Below are 19871 nucleotides of genomic sequence, written 5' to 3'. Positions count from 1 at the left end.
CCGCTAGTGATTTTATGAAGAGTCCATAATTTTAATACGTTGACGATCATGTTGCTCTTGTAGTTTGTTGCTTTAAGATGAAGAAGGGCCCTAATTTCAACCTTTGGAAGCATTTGAAGAGAGCCAGATTTATCAAGAGATGACATAGGAGGCAGACGTGACTATGTTCTCTGGAACACTTAGAAGTGTAAGTTAGAATTTCAGCCTTGCTGCAATATATGACATCGAAATTGCCGACAATTCCGCCAACCTACAGAAAATTCCAATGTTTGATTTGAATGCTGATGAAAAACACATTGCTTTTGCGAAGTTCTCAGAGAAGCACTGATTATTCCATCTATTATACGTGTGTGGCATGAAGTCCAACGACATATTTGCTCCTCGAATATGCCATGATTGAAATGAGGATGATGATGCTTTGGCTAGTGGGAACATTAAATCATTAGTTCTAAAGAAATCAACTAGGTAAAAGTTTGATTGATCTTGCTAAGTTCGAGACAACTTCCAGTGCTAACAGCATGTATCAGGCTGAACCTTTCTTCCCAGAGTCCATTGGGTTGGTGGATTTTGAAGACGATTTTACTACTTATAGTAAGTCGAAGCAAGTCAAATCCAGCAGTAGTGATGTTGGGACACAATGCAAATCAATTAGTTCCTTGAATTTAAACAACAAAGCTGCAATAAAATATCCACTCTTCCTAATCCTTTACCAGCACCAAGCAGTTAATGGAATGACCAGAACGCAAAAGGTAACCCTCTCCCAGGAAATGCAAGTCTCAAGAAATGAGGAACCGCCCACAGAATTGGGTAAGAATCGGGGCTTGCCACTGCCAGTAACTCTAATGACGCTGCTGATTCTGGATTCAGGTTAAAAGATTTAAATTTGAGAGTAAACATACTATTACTCAGTTCAACAGAACACATCAACAAGCTTGCTTAGTTCAACGGAACATACCAACAGAGGTGGCAGGTCCAAGTATCAGATGGAATGGGGTAACTTAGCAATGAGAACAAGTGAAGAATCTACAGATTGCCCAAATGTTTCCAAGATTACTCACAGATACGTTCCAGATTCTCAAGGATCCCTTCAACATTGTCGAGCTTGTCAAGAAGTAGGAGGGACTGCAGTAACTTCAAACCTTTGCACATAATGAACACCTGCAATTTGTCAGAACTGAGATGACTCCCTAGAACTTGCAAAATTTATACTCTCAAATGCAGTAGGAATAGAAAGTTGTACCCTCAGATCTGAAATTGAACCTAAAAGATCGAAACAGGTGATGATGTCCAAACACGACTCAAAAAAAAAAAAAAAATAAAGCAAGGAAGTTAAAGAATTCTAATACAAAATTACAACTGGAGAATTCTGATTTGCAAGTTTTGTTCTAAGGCAGAAGAAATAAAGAAACTGAACCATAGTTTGAGACACGGAAAATGGAGTTTTGTCAAAGAAGTTGGGCAACTTCAAGCAGATCAATGTGTTGACGTGAAAGGACATAGACAACTCCCTGCACCATAAACTTGAGGAGGAAGTCAGGCTGCTGACAGATGAATATGAAGGTATAGAAAGGCTTGAGGAAAAGGAAATCGCCTTCATTTTCGACTAGGATCTATGATCACCCTCCAAAGCTGAAACCAATTGGGGAATTAATACCAAAACTCTTGGAAGTAATTCTGAATGTAGGGGATTTCAAGGAATCAGAAAAGACCTGGGGAATGCAGTGATATAAGGAAGCCCCAGAAAGTGCCAAGAGAGAGAGCAGAATGTATTTGGGGATTCAACACCAGCGAGACAGTCTTAAATCTCATTCCCAGGCTCTACCTTACTTCATGACAACCTCGCTATATGATTACTACTCAAAAAGTGTTATTTGATAGCTTGTAATTAATCCTTTTAAACACTTTTGAGTAGTAGTTATTGGCTTTTAACCCAATTAACATGTTAAGGCCCCTTTCAATCAATTCTAATCAAATTGCCTTAAGTTTTGGTGTTTTGATAGCTTTTTGATCACCAAAGCAATATGAGATAGAGGAGAGTTATTTGGAATCCTTGTCAAAGTAATGGGAAGCTCAGAGGTATGAAGAACCAAAGCTTTAAAGCCCTTTGCCATAAGCAAAGTGGAAATGTAAGGAGGGGAAGCAAAGAGAATCCAGCCATGAAGCATTCTTGATGACAGTCATTTCAGCCACTTTTGGAGCACTTCCTGGAGTCCAAATTATGCATGCTATATGTCATTTGGAAGCTTAGGAAGTCAACAATCCAATGCTTCAAACCGTGTTCGATTTGGAGCTGAAATGAGGAAGTTACAGCCTTTGGATGACAACTGCTCCAAGCTGAAGGAAGGCTTCAGAAAAGTGCTGCGAAATCACCATTTTGTTGCGGAATGATTTCGCAGCCTTTTTGCACAGTGCTAAGGATTTCCCCTGAAGCTTCATGACGCGATGGAAGCCAAACACCACAAGATGAAAGCCAACTTTGCAGCAGTGCGAAATCAGCTGGTTGCTATGAAGAAATTTCGCAGCCCTTGTGGTTCATCTGCGAAATTTCGCAGACCTCATTTTTCACCTGCGAAATGGTCCTTAGTGCTTCCTGATATTTGTAACCGACACTTGGAGATATTTTTCATTAGATTTTTGTTGCCTAAATCCCCAAATTCTCTTTGTAAGCCACCAATTATAGGATTTCTTAGCTTTTAAGTTAGGAAAATGACAAAATATCCATGTGTAGACCCCCATGATAGGGTGCATTTCATACAACCTGTTTTGCCAAATGTCCGGATTTCAGGGGGCCACGTGTCGTTTCCTGGCTGGTTGCTAAAGAATCAGGTAGTGGAATTGAGGAGCAACCAAAAGGTGACACGTTGCGTGGCAATCTGGAAGCTGTTATGGAGGAGATACCTGTTTTTTGCTGCCAGCTGCAGGGTAGTGGAGAGAGAGGCAGGGAGACCTTTTGCCGTGGGAGATATTTTGGAGAAAAGTGAAGGAGGAGATTTTTTCTAAGGGGGAATTCCTGGAGCTTAGGGGGCGACTGAGGGAAAAACAGAGCATGTTCCTAGAGAGTGGGAGTGGGAGGAGGCTGCCGGGGGGGAAATTTGGGAAAAATGTAGGAACCTTTTCTGAGAAAAGGAAGGAGAAAGAGAGAGTTTTGGGAAAGAAGGTATTCTTGCTGCTGGGGGGATTGGGTGAGCTAAGGAGAAGGGAGCTCTGAGAGAAGCAAGGAAGAAGAGGAGCTCAGGGGTTTTCTTGAGGATTTCTGCTAGAGAGGAATTTTACCAGGTGCAGAGAGAGGCTTGAGGAAAAAGAAACTGGGAGAGAGAGAGAGGTGTCTTCATGGCTGGTTTTATTTGGTGAGATTTTTTTCAGAGAGGGGGAGTCATAATGTTTTGTTGCTGTTTGAGAAAGATTTCTTGGGGTGAGAGAACCTTTTGCTTGAGAAGCCTTTTAAGGGAGAAATTCATGGAATGGACTGGAATTTAACCACCTTCACTTGAGGAAACCAGGTACGTACTCTACAATCCTCTCATTCCTCATTATTCTTTGTTTTCCTCAGTTTGTCATTGATTGTTTTCAGCATTATGTTGATTGTGAGAAAGTATAGAGAATCACATGTTTTCTTTTTAGTGATCTCCAAATTGCTTTTATAGTGCTCTAATGTGTTCATTCTTCGTTTGGTTCTGTTGGGAGCTAGTTTGACTTCGTTCTTCCTCGATGTTTGCAGTCGCGTTATCCACTCATATTTGAATTATACCTCTTGTCTAACCCACTCATTTTCTTTCAAGCTCACTGATCGTCCATGAGATGAAGCTTGGACTAAGTTTTTTTTAATTAAATTTGTTATAGTTTTTCCTTTGTTTTCCCCTCCCTTTTATTTTTCTCCTGCTTCTGACTTGCAAATGGGGGATGGACTTCTCTTCTTCTCGAGAAGATTTTACGATGTTATGAGGTATTGTTGCGTTTGACATCGGATGATTGGGTTAGTTCCCACTTGAATCAGTTTCCGGGTTCTTTGAGATATCGGGTATTGAGGGCGCTTCAAGATCAGCATTTACTGGCGTGTCATTTGTCCCGTTTATTGGACTGTTATTGGCTTGGTTCAAAGCAATTGGATCTAGCTCAGAGCCTCAAGAAATCATCATGGTCATGACTCCAGGGCTGTTCTTTAGTCTTGCATTGGTTCGTGATGGTCTAAGACTATGTTGTGTGTAAATACCAGTGGTTTTTCTCTTGGATCATCATGGACTTCATGTAGCTGGGAACAAAGGGATTTATTAAAATGTTCTGCTATCTTTAAGCTCTCAAATCGGTTTGGAAAACTAAAGGCTGCCAATGGTTTGTGTTTAGAGAGGTTGGATGAGTGTCGATATTGATGTGATTATGTGTAAATCATATGGAACTCATTTAAGTTATATCTCGTTACCATCTAAGACGCTTGCTGAAGTTGATAGTGCTGGCGATGCCTTTGAGAAGCAACAGGATACTGAGCATGAAGTTGACAGTTCATGGAGAGAGGAATATTTGCCCAGAAAATATGTTACGTTCCCTCATTATCATACCCATTTCACTCAACCCATTTTCCTTATCCCCCCATTATCATTTGCACCATTCTTTCATTACCCATTTGCCTCCAATCCCCTCCTGTACGTAGAGCTTCATGCATGCGTGGTCATCTCCATTTTCCATTAACTTACCCACACTCATATCTGTATGTATTCACCTTTCCCGCATACTCATTGTCCAGCCCATACCTATCCCTTTAACTTTTGTACACCCTTCATGCTCACTAATCCCATACACCTATTATCCCTCATGTCCATTTCACCTCATACCCATGCATGCTTGCCATCACGCTCTCTCTCTCTACACCACATGTTCTCTATTTCCATACCCATTTCACAGATAATGCCCACTCCTTCTGACCCAGCTATTCAAATCTCCAATCTCTCCTAAAAAGACAAGCCTCTTGGCATACGGGTTTATCTTCCTGAACAATAGAAGTTCAGTGACTTCAATAGTGAAGGTGCACTCATTCAGCATGAGGGCCATACCCATGAGAGCAAGTTAAGAGCAATGCTTCAGTCAGCAGGGGAACATGTCAGGAGCTTGAAGAAAGCAGAGCGCATTCCTGAGTCAATTAGCAGCCAAGACAATTCCTAATGGAATCCACTGCTTGTCTATGCGCTAGACCATTGGTTGTTGTCAACTCAACCATCTTGAACGCTAAGGAACCAGAAAAACATGTATTCTATCTGGTTACTGATGAGCTGAATTTTGAAGCCATGAATATGTGGTTTCTGTTGAACCCCTCGGAGAAGTAACCATCCATGTGGAAAACGTTGATGAATTTAAGTGGTTTAATTCATCCTACTGCCCAGTTTTGAGGCAGCTCGGGTCTGCTGCTGTGAAAGCATTATATTTCAATCAGAGGTATCCCAATACTTTGTCATTAGGCTCTTCTAATCTAAAGTACAGGAATCCCAAGTATCTCTCAATGCTTAACCACCTGAGGTTTTATCTCGCTGAGGTTTATCCCAAGTCAGATAAGATACCGTTTCTTGATGATGATATCGTTGTACAGAAAGACTTGACTGCATCATGGTCAGTGAATCTCCATGGGAAGATGAATGGTGCAGTGCAGCTGGGCTAGATGTTCTCTCAAATGTGTTTGGGGAATGAGATTCTTTCAACAATGATGTCAATAATGCAGGCTAAGTTATCAACTACTAATGATGAAGCCTGGAAAGAAAGAGAAGTTGGTCTGTGAGGATTCTGATGTGTTTTACTTATATGAAAGCGGTTTTAATGGGCATGGATATTATGATGAAGAGTCCCATTGGGGTTCATGCAGAAAATACTTGGTGGATTTCAGTTCCATGCAGATTCTGTAGAACACAATCAAGGTGTTTTTGAGTACATCGCGAGTTCTCTGCTGCCGTTCTAATCTGATTTGGTGTAATATTTCACGCTGGGTTTTTCAGATTTCTGGTGGTGAGATGGAGTTGGGATATGCCGATTCATCGAATCTGCCTCCCCCCAACGTGCCAAAAGCATAACTTTCTGCTGCCACTGGTTTTGTATCAAATAATGCCGCATGAGATATACCTACTAGGCTGTCATCATAGACCGAACACTTTCAAATTGCAGAGACTGCCAATGCTCAGGACAGGACCAATTATTGGATGGTGGTAGTCTCGGGTGGGATGAATCAGCAGGGAAATCAAGTAGTTGACGCTGTTATGATTGCCAGAATTCTCGGCGCTGCTCTGGTTGTTCCCATCTTGCGAGTCAACATCATTTGGGGTAATGAAAGTGAATTTTCTGATATATTTGATATAGAGCATTTCAAGAGAGTTCTGGCCAATGATGTGAGAATAGTTTCATCATTGCTGTCTACGCATCTGATGTCAAGGCTGGTAGAGGAGAAGAGAACGCCACTTCATGTCTCCCCTCAATGGATCTGTGCACGGTACCTCAAAAGGGCTTAGAAAGTGAAGGGGGAATTGCAAGGGTGGCGTCTTCACATATGACAGGATCATCGATCCTCTGGGCAAAGGATGAGACAACCACCGAGACGCTGGATGTGTTTTCTGAAATGTTTGGTGCTGGCATCTTTTTAGACGCAGTTGCTCACAGTTCTTTGATGGATGTGCTGCGTAGGCTCGGAAGATTGGAGAAGCTCGCTTTTAGTGTCACTCAATATGCCCCATTCTCATCAGTCATCTCATACTCAATATCACTGCATGACCACCTTTGACCTGCTGCCATTCCCCATTTTTACTACCTTCGACTTCTTAAAAACAGTTTTTCAACCCCTTTTCTTCAAATAAATTTTTGGGTTTTAGTTCTTAAATAAATCCAACCCAAAGTTCTTTTTCTTCCTTAGAATTTCTTTTTTTTAGGTTCCAAAAGTCTCACTTTCCAATAAAAATTTGCTGCCAATTTCTATTCGGCAAGCAATTTTCAAATCTCTTCTGTTTTTTTTAAAATGTTTTAAAATAAGCGTGAATCAAATCTCGTAATTCCAATTAATGGAAATTCATGGGGTTAATTCATACAAAAATAAAATGGGCTTTGGTGGGGGCCCAACATCAAATAAATTTTCTTTAAAATAAAATTGAGTGAAATGACATATGTGCTATTGATGATTTTGTATTTAGTTTAGTGACATGTATGCTATATCTTGGGATCATTGTTTTGTACTAATCTCATTTTCATGATTAGCGCGTTGTTGTTTGCTGCTAAGGTATGCATTTTCTCTCACTTTGTCCATCTTTCATGCATGCTTTGATTCTCGGTGTGTAATCATGTTGATATTCATTGATTTTCTCATTGATTTCCATGTTAGCTTCATCTCATTAGTAGAGACCCGACTTTAGGGACTTAGAGGGGTGCTACGGTTTTTACCGTACCTTCCCGATAAGTAACCTGACCCCCTAACCCGATCCGGTTTTTTTTTACAGACCACCTTTTCCAAAATAAGGAGTCACACTTAGGGTTTTTCTTTCTTATTTTGTTTACCCTTTAAAAATAAAACAAAAATAAGTGGCGACTCCAAGTCATTTTCAAATAATCAATAAAAATCAAATTTTCAAATAAAAATCGAGCTCGCCATCGAGTGGGAATTGCATTGAGCCGAAAATACGGGGTCCACACCATGTAATAGCTGTTAATGTAATTTTGGTATAAATATAGCCCGAGGAGCCTGTTCTGAGGGTGTTGAACCTTTTGTAAGTTTGAAAGAAAGTAATATACAAAGGTTGAGCTCTATTCTACCTTACCTTCTCACTTTGATTGTATTTTTTATTTACTAAGTTATGCACTCTCTGAGGAGCTTTCCCTAGAGAATGAGTAACTAAACCTTTTAGTTCCTTGGAGTTAAGGTTGCCGGGAAAGGTTCCAAGTGCAAGAATCAGAAGCTTTATGGTTTCAGCTATGAATGAAGAGAAGGTGTGTCCCATGAATGGTTTCTACGTTTTTAGTTAACTTAAAACGCCTTGGAGTCACCTGGGCCAACACTTGGTAAGGCAAGTGATCTCTAACCATGGAGATGCACTAGTTTACCCCTTGCGAGCCTTTGGTAGGTGACTTGAAGGTAGGATTTTCTAGAATTGCCAACACTTGGTAAGCTTTTGGACTCTAAGGAGACATCCATTAGTTATCTCTTGCGAGCTTGTGAAAGGAAGTCCAAGGTTAAAGATCACCTTGAATGGTAAAGGCTAGTGAGAGGCTCAAACCATTGCAAGTTGCATCAGTGAGAGAATTAAAGCTGAAATCCAATTGAGGGATGCATTTGTGCAGCACCTGGTAGAGAATTGACTTTATGTTAATTCTCTAATGTGAGGAATTGAACCAACTGACCGGAGCTATGCTATTGCATGAGGAACCTCCCCTGTAAACCTGAATCTCCAAGGAATGCTTTTCTTCTTAAGTAATTTTCATCACTTGCTGTGTTGTTAATCTAAGTCCAAACCTTTTTCAACCAAAGTTTGTGTTTTATTTCTTAAGTTATTCTTAAAATGAAACAGCACCAATTCACTTTGAATTGGTATCATTTTCAGCTTGGAAACCCTTCCCAATGAACGATCCTAGAGCCACTATGCTATAGTAGCTTTTTCTTTGCTACCCTAGTTCATGGTGTTATAGGTTATAAATTTTGTTGATTACTCCCGCCATCAAGGAGCACCAGCTGGACACGAATCAGCTGAGACACCAATTAGGCATGAATCACTATACACACCTTCTCCTCTATTTGCTTCTTTGATTGGGAACTTACTATTTTAAATTGAATTTTTGAACCATTGTTCAACTAAACATTCTCAACTTTGAAAAATTCATCTTTAGATCTTCTCTCGGAAATAAAATCCAGATTTCAACACCCTTTTGCTGCCATTTTCCTTCTGGCACGCATTTTCACTATTTTATTTGATTTTCAACTGATTTTCTCGATTTTTTCTAAGCATGAATAAATTTTATGATTCCAAACAATGGAATTCATAGAACAAACTCATGCGAAATTAATTAGGGCTTTGGTGGGGGCCCGACATTTATGATACTCTCTTCAATATTGTTTGCTTGATATGCTGATTTTTTATTCTCCTTGATGACATACATGAATTCGTTTTATATTTATTGTTGAGATACCCTTGTTCCCATCGATGTGTGGATGCTCGCTAATCAGGTACACTCTCTTTACCACCACACTTTCCAAAATTTCATGAATATGCATGCCATTGCCCTGTTTGGTGTCATACTTGATTGCCTTGATATTTATTTGATTGTTCGATCATATTTGATGAAGATGCATGTTGCGTGATAGATTCCCAAACTAATCTCTTATGTTTTATGATAGCGCTTGAGAAGCCGTTCAGGTACGCACTTTGACTCCCTCTTATGGTTGGTTTTCTTGTTAGGCATGCAATATTCGAAATCACTTAACCTACTTAGGTATCCATAATTAACTGATTAATGGCCACACTTCCCTCAACTTTGTTAGTAGAGACCTTTTTTTAGGGCTTAGAGGGGTGCTACCTCCTAGAGGTACCTTCCCAATAAGTAACCTGACCCCGGACTTAGACTCGGGTTTTTTTCAAAGACATGTTTTTTTCCAAAAATTATGGAGTCACATTTTAGGGTTTTTCTTTCTTGTTTTATTTTCCCTTTAAAATAAAAATAAAATAAGTGGCGGCTCCAACTTTTCCAAAACTAACTAAATAATTTTTTCACAAATAAAAAGCGAGTCTCGCCGATTGAGTGGGGACGCACGTGAAAAATGCGGGTCCACAAGTGGCTTTGAACGCCTATGGAAATGATGGCTCTAAACGCCTATAAAAATCATGGTTGTGAAAGCCTAGGGGAGTGGTGGCTTTGAACGCCTATGAAAATGGTGGCTCTAAACGCCTATGGGAGTGGTGGCTCTGAATGCCTATGAAAGTGATGGCTCTGAAAGCTTATGAAAATGATGGCTCTGAACATGTACGAAAATGGGGGCTTTGAACGCATACGAAAATAGTGATGGCTCTGAACACCTATGAAAATCGTGGCTCTGAAAGCCTATGGAAATGGAGGCTTTGAATACCTATGGAAATGATGGCTTTGAACGCTTATGAAAATAGTGATGACTCTAAACACCTATGAAAATCGTGGCTTTGAACGCCTATGGAAATAGTGATGACTCTGAACGCCTATGAAAATGATGGCTCTGAACGCCAATGGAAAATATGGCTCTGAATGCCTATGAAAATAGTGATGTCTCTAAACGCCTATGGAAATGGTGGCTCTGAATGCTTATGAAAATTGTGGCTCTGAACGCCTATGAAAATGATGGCTCTAAATGCCTATGAAAATGGTGGCTCTGAATGCCTATGGAACTGATGGCTCTGAATGCCTATGGAAATGATGGCTCTAAACGCCTATGAAAATGGTGGCTCTAGATGCCTATGAAAATGGTGGCTCTGGATGCCTATGGAAATGATGGCTTTGAACGCCTATGAAAATGGTGGTGGCTCTAAACGCTTATGGAAATGATGGCTCTGAATGCCCATGAAAATGGTGGCTCTAAACGCTTATGAAAAGAGTGATGGCTCTGAATGCCTATGAAAATGGTTGCTCTAAACACCTATGAAAATCGTAAAAAAAAATTTGATAATCTCTACACTAGGGATATGCCCCAGCATGACGGCCTGTAAAAATCAAAACCTAAACTAGGTAATAACATATTCTAACCTAAGCTTGATAATATCAAAGAAGGAGGTATGCCCCAGTATCAAGGTTGCATCAAGCTGCTAAAATGTCAAATGAAACAAGCAGCTGCAAATATCGTAATGAGAAAGAAGCAATACATCATGATAAAGGTCTCAAGAAGTATAAACATAAATCTCTTTATATCTCAAATAAATTCCTTGTCAACTGATCTCAAACATAAAGCTCAATAGACGTACATCACAGTTCAACTGAAAAACGACTATAGCGAAAACAAATCATCTCATAAACTCTTAACTAGGGAGTCCATCGATGCTCTCTGGGTGAAATCGGATGTGATCCATCTCAGCCTCAAACAAAGTCATATTTAGCCAACCACAATATCACAAATCATGAAAAAGCTGAAGAATGTGCTCAAATCAGGAGGTAAATTTGCTATGAAAGCAATAACCGATCATGGAGATATTAATTCCCTATGTAGAACAAAGAATCATAGTTACAAGGCATAAAACTATCCATCTCATCAAAGTGAGGAATATGCTCCAGTGTAACAATTGGTTCTCTCATGAAGCAAGTAATCAATATTGACCATACTCCCATGCACTACTACCCCAATCAAATCTCCTCAACAAGAAAGGGATATGCCCCAGTATGGCACCTGATGTCAAATCTCAGGAGAAATGAACAACATCGATTATCCATTTATGCATCTAACAATCACACAAATCTTAGCATCCCAAGGAAAAGATAAAACGCTCATATAATGATGACCCAAAGTACTGGGCTAAGGTGTAACAAAGTAAATGCATAGCTTATGACAAAGGTTTATCATTACCAATCAAGCATGCCCACAAATCATGGATGTGGGAGTCATACAAACTGATGACAACTAGGAAAATCCCATGATGAGGGTAATATGCCCTAGTATAAGCATTTGGTGTGTCAAATAGACAGAGTTGATATCGTCAATTGAATACTTTCTCCATACTTAGGTCTTGCCAAACATCATCAAATTAAGAAGAAGAATAACCAAATGTCACTCGAAGCATTTTCCATAAGGGAAAGCACAACAACACCTATATTCCAACCAATCACTAAAACCTGCCCAATTAAAGACTATCGAAGATAACATCTAATCTCATGGCCTCAGGGTGGTCTTACGACATGGACCGTAATGTAGGCTTTAGGAAAATATGGGGAAAGAAATGAAGGGAAACTAAGCTCAAGTACCCAATACCCTCATGTATAAGATGTAATGTGCAGAATAATCTCTTGAGCCAACGAACTCGATAACAAACAATGGGAGTGTCAATGATGAAATATAAGAGAAAAAAAAAATAGTCAGGTTGTCAATATAGTATGCAAAGGATATGGGGAGGCTAATAAATCAAAGACGTGTATCAATGTAAGAAAGAAAGAAATATGGAATAACTAGTATGAAAATAGATGATGGGAAACAAATGAGAGAAATGAGAAGGTGCAAAGAATGATGACCAACTCATATTAGTGCAACCAAAGAAATCATATCACCAAATATGGAATGGTAGTGAAGACAGTGATCCAAAGACCCTAGTGATAGGTTACTCAATCCTCACACCCAATGTATATCAACCATGATCCATGAAGCAAAGGATCTCATGAAACTCTCACCAAACTATTGTCACTTTGAAAACATAAGTAACACAAGGAGTGGGATGCTCTCAAAAAGCTCACATACGAGCTTAATGATAGATAACCTAATGACCAACCCTCAAATATCAACGAATGCTCAGTGGAATACGCTACTATAAACAAACTTATTGTCACACTTTTTTTTTCTCTTTTTTTATGAGAACACTAGTATCAACAAACCGAAACTCCACTGAGCAAAGAATAGAAATGAATAAACTTTCCTCAATCCTAGATGAAAATATGAATCATACATAAACCCCAAAAGTATGTCGACTCCAATCACTGACACGTATATATAGCCCCAACCATGAGATCACCTCTCAAGTTAAGGTATCCAAATCAAAGTCAACAAGTGGAATGAAGGGTGTGACATGACTACCTTGATGCACTAAAAATGTGAAAAGTCATCGATTAGAGAAAATAAAGAGAGTGATATGAAGCAAGAGAAGACAAATAAGGAAATAGATGGAATATGAACAATAATAAAACATAATAGAATTGGAATAGTAAGAGGACAATAACAAGAAAAATAAAATAGATCAAAGAGTTAAAACTCACGAGACTATCCAAGTAAAACATGCATACACAACCAAAGGCCCCTACCCAAGTGATGAAAGGTAAGCAGAGCTTTAAGAAAGAAAGGCTATAATGTACTCATGAGGCTCAAGGGGCTTGCAAAGGATTATATGTGAAATGGGTGTGATAAGATATAAGGCTAATTGAAACGATGGCCACCTATCTTAGACCATGATATTAAACATAATACTTCTTTAGTTGATCCACATTGGTTGGCTCTAAAAATTGTTTTACATCTAGGTCAGTCAACCATGTAGCCCCTTCTAGAGTCAGCTCTCGAATAACATAAGGTCCACTCCAACTAGGTCTAAACTTCCTCCCAGGGTCTCCAATTAGACCTCTAAGAATCCTCAAAACCAAATCTCCTTTCTGTAATGGCTTAGGTCTGACTCGTTTCTTGAAAGATTGAGCAATCTTCCTTTGATAAGCTTGAATATGGTCTACAACTCTAAACCTTCTTTCGTCCAAAAGGTTAAGCTGATCAAATCGGGCCTAAGCCTACTCTGTCTCAGAAACCTGTTACTCAAGGGCCACTCTCAATGAACCCATTTCTATCTCAATGGGCAAAACAACCTCCATACCATACACCAAGGAATAAGGTGTAGCTCCTGTAGAAGTGCGAAAAGAAGTACGGTATGCCCATAAAGCAAAATGAAGCTTCTTTGACCAATCTCAAGAAGTCTCAACCATATTTCTCAGAATCCTTTTTATATTCTTATTTGTAGCCTCTATTACTTCATTAGTTTGTGACATGTATGTAGATGATTTATGATGTTGAATACCATATTTCTGCAACAAAGTTTCAACTTTGGCTCTAAAGTGTGCTCCCCTATCTGAAATCAACTCATGAAGAACTCCATAACGGCAGATAATATGTGACTTGATGAAATTGGAAACTCTAGCAGATGTCAACTTTGCATATGATGCAGTCTTTACCCACTTAGTAAAATTATGGAGACTGATGAACCTCTACAGCCTTTACCCATATGTGGACCACAAACTCCTGCATGAACCTCTCTCATCACTCGATCTGTAGAGGCTCGATCCAAACATAAGAGAAGCATATCGTCTGTCAATCGCCTGTATAAAGTCTCTCCACATATCATAAATCTAGTGGCTAACTATCTCAATGCTCTCCAATCCTTAGTTGTTACAACCTTAAGGTATGTGCTAAATCTAAGAAACTGATAAATGTCATGAAACCATGGTAGGTCATCTTGGACCTCTGTCTCATTAATCAAGTGACAATAAGCGGGAGCAGATATAGTCTCAATCAACAAGGGACAAACTATCACATTAGTTGGAATGCCAATTGTAGAAGCTAGGGTAGCCACAACATCAACAAACTAATTTTGTGCTCTAGGGAGATGAATGTATTTCAACTCCTCAAAATTTTCAATCAATAACTCTAGGTAGGCATGGTATGGCTTTAGCTTTGCGTCTCTGGTCTTCCAGTCACCCTGAGCCTGTCTGAGTACTATATTGGAATCACCAAGTACATCCATCTGTGTGATGCTAGGCTCTAATGCAATCTCTAAACCGAGAATACAAGCTTCATACTTAACAATATTATTTATGGTGGGATGGTAATCAGAAAATGTTAAACGAACAGATCTCGAAATGTGATCACCATGGGGGGACACCAACAAAACACCTATCCCATATCCGGAATGATTAGCTGCTTCATCAAAGTGTATGCCCCAACCTAATAACCTAGTCATAGCGATAAACTCCTCATTTGGAAAATCATCATTAACTAGCCTACTCTCGATTGTTGGTAAGAACGCTAAATGATCTGCAATAATGCTCCCCTTAATGGATTTCAGAAAGATGTATTGAATATCGAATTTTGTAAGAAGCACTAGCCATCTCATCAATCTACCAGCCAAAGTAGGCCTATCAAACAAATATCTCAACGAATTAAGACAAGAAATCAAGCGCACAAAATACTCTCTCATGTAATGCCTCAATCTCCTAGTGGCTCAAACCAGTGCCAAGTAGAAACGCTCAATCACAACATATTTCATCTCATACTCTAGCATCCTCTTACTCAAATAGTAGATAGCTTGCTTCTTCCTTGAATCATCAAGATGAGCCCACATGCATCCTAAAGCTATGTCCGAAACTGAAAAATACAAGATCAGTGGACGTCCCGGTATAGGAGGCACCAAAACTAGAGGGGAAAGGAGATACTCCTTAATTCTTTTGAAAGCATGCTGACAATCATCATTCCAGACTATAGGCTGATTCTTCCTTAAAAGACGGAAGAGAGGCTCAGATATATCTGTCAATCTGGTAATGAAACGACTGATATACTGCAATCTTCCTAGAAAACCTCTAGCCTCTTTCTTAGTCTTGGGCGCGGGCATGTCAAGTATGACTCTAATCTCATCAGGATCAACCTTTATGCCTTGCTCACTGACCATATATCCTAGTAATTTCCCAGAAGACACACCGAATATGTATTTTTTGGGATTCAATCTTAGCTTGAATTTCTTGATCCTTTGAAAGAATCTCTTTAGAGGTGTCAAATGGTCTGCCATATCATGGGACTTTACTATCATGTCGTCAACATACACCTCAACATCCTTGTGCGTCATGTCATGAAATAAAGTAATGATGGCTCGTTGATAAGTGGCTCCTGCGTTTTTCAATCCAAATGGCATGACTTTGTAACAATAGGTACCCTACTCCATGATGAAAGCAGTCTTTTCTTTATCCTCTAGAGCCATCAGAATTTGATTATATCCAGAAAATTCATCCATAAAAGATAACATCAAGTGGCCTGCAGTGTTGTCCACTAATAAATCAATGTGGGGTAAAGGGAAATCATCCTTAGCACTAACCTTATTAAGGTCTTTGAAATCAACACAAACCCTAACCTTACCGTCCTTTTTCGGAACAGGAACGACATTAGCCAACCACTCAGGGTACTTAACTACTGATAGAAATCCTACACTGGGTTGTTTCTAAATCTCCTCTTTCACCTGCAAACTCCAACGTGGGTGTAATCACCTTAATTTTTGCTTAATTGGTCTAGCATATGGCAGGATGGGCAGATGATGGTGAACTATAGAGGGATCAAGGCCTAGCATGCCCTCATATGACCATGTAAAGACATCCAAGTATGATTTAAGTAAATGGATGAGGTTGTCCCTTTCATCAATGGATAAGGGTGATCCAATTTTCAACTCTCTAGGTTGGTTAACTGTACTAAAATCAACAATCTCAACATCCCCTACTGTAGGGGTAGCCCTCTCATCTGAATCATGTTGTGCAGTCTCATAATCTATATCAAGTATTTGTGAAGTGGGTGAATAAGGTGCAAGTAATGAAACATCATCACAAAAGACAAACGGATACTTGTAAATGCTCGAATCCATAATTGAATCATCAAAAACATAGTCAGAGTGGGTGATAAATCCCGATAGAATGTCAAATGAAAGAGGTGGGTCCACAGAGTTGAACGCTCCCTCAATTGGGCTAACAGTGCCCTCATACATATCAATAGTAGGAATAACAAAAGTAGGAAGCTCAAGAGCAAGAGCAGTCTGATCCTTCTCAGTAATCTCAATGACAGATACTCCAAAAAGCTCTAATGGCAAGAAAGGCTCGCGTTGAACTGCACCAAGGAACTGACTGATACCCAACATGTCCATCTCATCACGATACTCATCATGAGGAACTACTCCATTAATCATATCTACAAGCTCAATGACTGCCCCATAATCAGTAGTCTCATCTGGGAAGCACAAGGAGAATAAGTTGGCTCGATTTGGAGATGGTGGAGTGATCGTCACAGAAGCTGACATGCCAGGGTTCTCATCACCCATCTGGATCTGATGAAGCATATGCTGAAGCTCATCCACTGTACTATCCTTAACACCCATCTCCTCAACACGAGGCTGAACCTCTGATCCCCTAACAAAGTAATCGGCCAAACTGAAAGTGTAAGGGCGAACAAGTAATCAAATGGGATGCTAGACAATCGAGCCCTCACCCTATCCCTACGTAGTCGTGCCATATAACGAACATCATCCTCTGAAGGGGTGAATCCAAGTCCAAAAGAGGTATCATGATCAATAGTAGTCACAAACTCACTAGATCCATGTTGGCGTCGTCCTAACCCAAAACCAGATAGAAAGGACATGCCTCTCATAATATCAAGAACAAGGGTACTACTATGCTGGTCAAATGACATGGCCACAAAATCTCTGCAAAAATCCTGAATCACAAGGGTCTATACCTCATCAAATGTGAATCCTGTTAGAAAAAAATCATCATCACTATGACTAATCTACAATATTGACTCAGATGATGAAATCATGTCTTTGGTAGACTATACTGTAATAACCTGCCCATCATGGATAAACTTCACCTTCTGATTAAAGGAAGATGGAATAGCTCCAGCTTGGTGAATCCAAGGTCGACCCAAAAGCAGGTTAAAGGATGCAAGAATCCTCAAAACTTGGAATGGTATAGAGAATGTGGTCAGGCCGATAAGAAAATCTATAGTCAAAGTGCCCATGACCTCCCTTTGAGTGTTGTCATAAGCTCTCACTGTTTGTGCAGAGGGACCAAAATCTGAGGGTGCAAAGTCGAGGGCTATAGTAGTGGCTAATGGACAAACATTTAGAGCATAGCCATTGTCCAATAAGACAAACGGGACTCTGTGGCCTGAACAAACAACTAAAATCTAGAGAAGACGGGTGAGGTCAAAACCCTCTGGTAGTAAATCATCAGCAGAAAACACAATGCAGGTGGCCCTATCGGCTGTCATTAGATGAATCAATCCCTTTGAGGTAGTAGAGGTCTTAACACGTATCTGACTCAAGGCTCGAATAAGTGCATCTCTATGAGTACTAGAAGTGGCCAACAAACTCTAAATGGATATTCGAGCTTGGGTGCTCTGCAACTGTCTCAAGATCTCATCATTCTCCCTTCTGACCTCCTCACGAGAGTTCATACCACCAAATGGTCTAGTAATTAGAGGTGCAACTTGAGCTATCCTCCCACTATGAGTCATAACTTGTACATCCACATCAACATCCTTATGCCATAGAATAAACAGAACAAACATGTCCCCATGCCCAACATCTGATGGCGTAGAAGGAATAACCTAAAATGGCGCTCTATTTGGGATCATATTGAATAGTGCAGGGATCGAAAAATCTGATGTAACTCCTATAATCTTATAGCCATTGTTTGGAACAATCATCTCAGACAATCCATTATCCTAACTTAGCTTGTGTATGACGTCATCTTGAACAAAATCCATGTGATAAATACCACCAGTAGGCGAAGGCACTGAATGTGTGGTGTGAGCAGGTAAAGGGTTTGTGGTCACACTTGGTTGCCCTAAGTTAACCAGACCCTGATCTATCAAGTCTTGAATAGCATATCTCAAAGAAGAGAGGCGATCAGTGTCATGTCCTGGACCCTGATTGTAAGCATAGTGAAGGTCTAACCTGAACTGAGGTAGCATAGGCTGAGGTGGTGGTCTCGGTGCCAATGCAGTCAACAATCCTCTCTCTATGAGCTTCTGGAAAGCTCGACTCAAAGGCATTCCCAACTGGGAAAACTGTTGCATCTGTCTCTGTGCAGGTGGAGCCCTAGGCTGGGGATAATGAGCGGGAAGCCTCTATGTGACCTGAGTAGCATAAACTGGTTGTGGAGCTGGGTGTAGATATGTGGGAGACATAAGTCAAGAATGAACAGGTGACCTATACTGCACATGGGGTGATGGTGGGTAATAAACTCCGGAAGTCTACCCAACTATATGATAATATATAGGGGGACTTGGTCTGGTGGCACTGATGGCACTGATGTCCCTTGATCTCTGTCCAATAGCTGGTTTATTCTCTTTTGAGTCTGAAGGGAAAGAATCAGGCCATAATCCTCTAGTAATACCCTCTTCAATACCATATAATGCCTACACCAAAGATCCTAAGTCCACATGTGGGAATCCCATCAAATGCCTAGCAAATCGAGGTGGCAAGCTTTTCATAATCATGCTGATATGATCCCTCTTAGATAACCTATCAATGATCTGGGCAATCTTCTTCCTCCAACGGGAAATGAATGATGTGACTGTCTCATCAGGCCTCTGCGTCAAGGCCTCTAACTCTCTCTATGAGACATCTATGACAATGTTAAATACAAATTATCGTAGAAACTCCTAAGCTAAATCATCCTATGTACGACAACGTGACACATCCAAAGAAGTAAACCAACACTGGGGCGCCCTATTCAAGGACATGGGGAATAACATAATCATCTGAGCCTCATCCAAATCTTGGGTCCTCATCATAGTACTATATAGTCTCAAATGAATGCGGGGGCATCCAATCCTCGTGTATCACTCGATCTCTGACATCCTGAACTTGGCCAGCAGAATGGCCACTAGTAGTCCATCAAAATCATCCCATACCATTCCTCCATCTGATACTCTCAACTTTCTCATCCTCTACTCAAGCCTATCCATGCGTGCATGGGCATCCTTCGAGGTCGGAACAACCACCATGGAAAGCAGTGGGGCAACCTCAGTTTGACTCTGTGAAGTAAATGGTGTAAGTTATAGAACTGTCTAACTAAGTGGGGGAGGTGGTGGTATCTGAGTGTTCTGTGGAGCTATCTGACTAGGTGGGAAAGGTGGCAGAATAGTGGGATTGATTCATGCCTAATTGGTGTCTCAGCTGATTTGTGTCCAGCTGGTGCTCCTTGATGGCGGGAGTAATCAACAAAATTTTTAACCTATAACACCATGAACTAGGGTAGCAAATAAAAAGCTACTATAGCATAGTGGCTCTAGGATCGTTCCACTGGGAAGGGTACTCAAGTTGAAAATGATACCAATTCAAAGTGAATTGGTGTTGTTTCATTTCAAGATTAGCTTAAGGAATAAAACACAAACTTTGGTTGAAAAAGGT

The 19871-nt window shown here is 40.2% G+C and overlaps 1 long non-coding RNA gene across 1 annotated transcript; it reads right to left on the bottom strand.

Annotated features, from left to right (window-relative positions):
* Positions 1-828: 828 nt before the first annotated feature.
* On the bottom strand, positions 829-1766 carry LOC117931431. Its single transcript, XR_004654038.1, has 2 exons — positions 1710-1766; positions 829-1158 (listed from the first exon to the last, which is right to left on the bottom strand). It is a non-coding gene; the product is annotated as an uncharacterized LOC117931431 (long non-coding RNA).
* Positions 1767-19871: the final 18105 nt, after the last annotated feature.

Source organism: Vitis riparia, chromosome 14, assembly GCF_004353265.1.
Source record: "Vitis riparia cultivar Riparia Gloire de Montpellier isolate 1030 chromosome 14, EGFV_Vit.rip_1.0, whole genome shotgun sequence".
NCBI classification, from domain to species: domain Eukaryota; kingdom Viridiplantae; phylum Streptophyta; class Magnoliopsida; order Vitales; family Vitaceae; genus Vitis; species Vitis riparia.
Note: the sequence above shows the minus strand (reverse complement) of the source record. Positions and strands in the feature narration are given on the sequence as shown.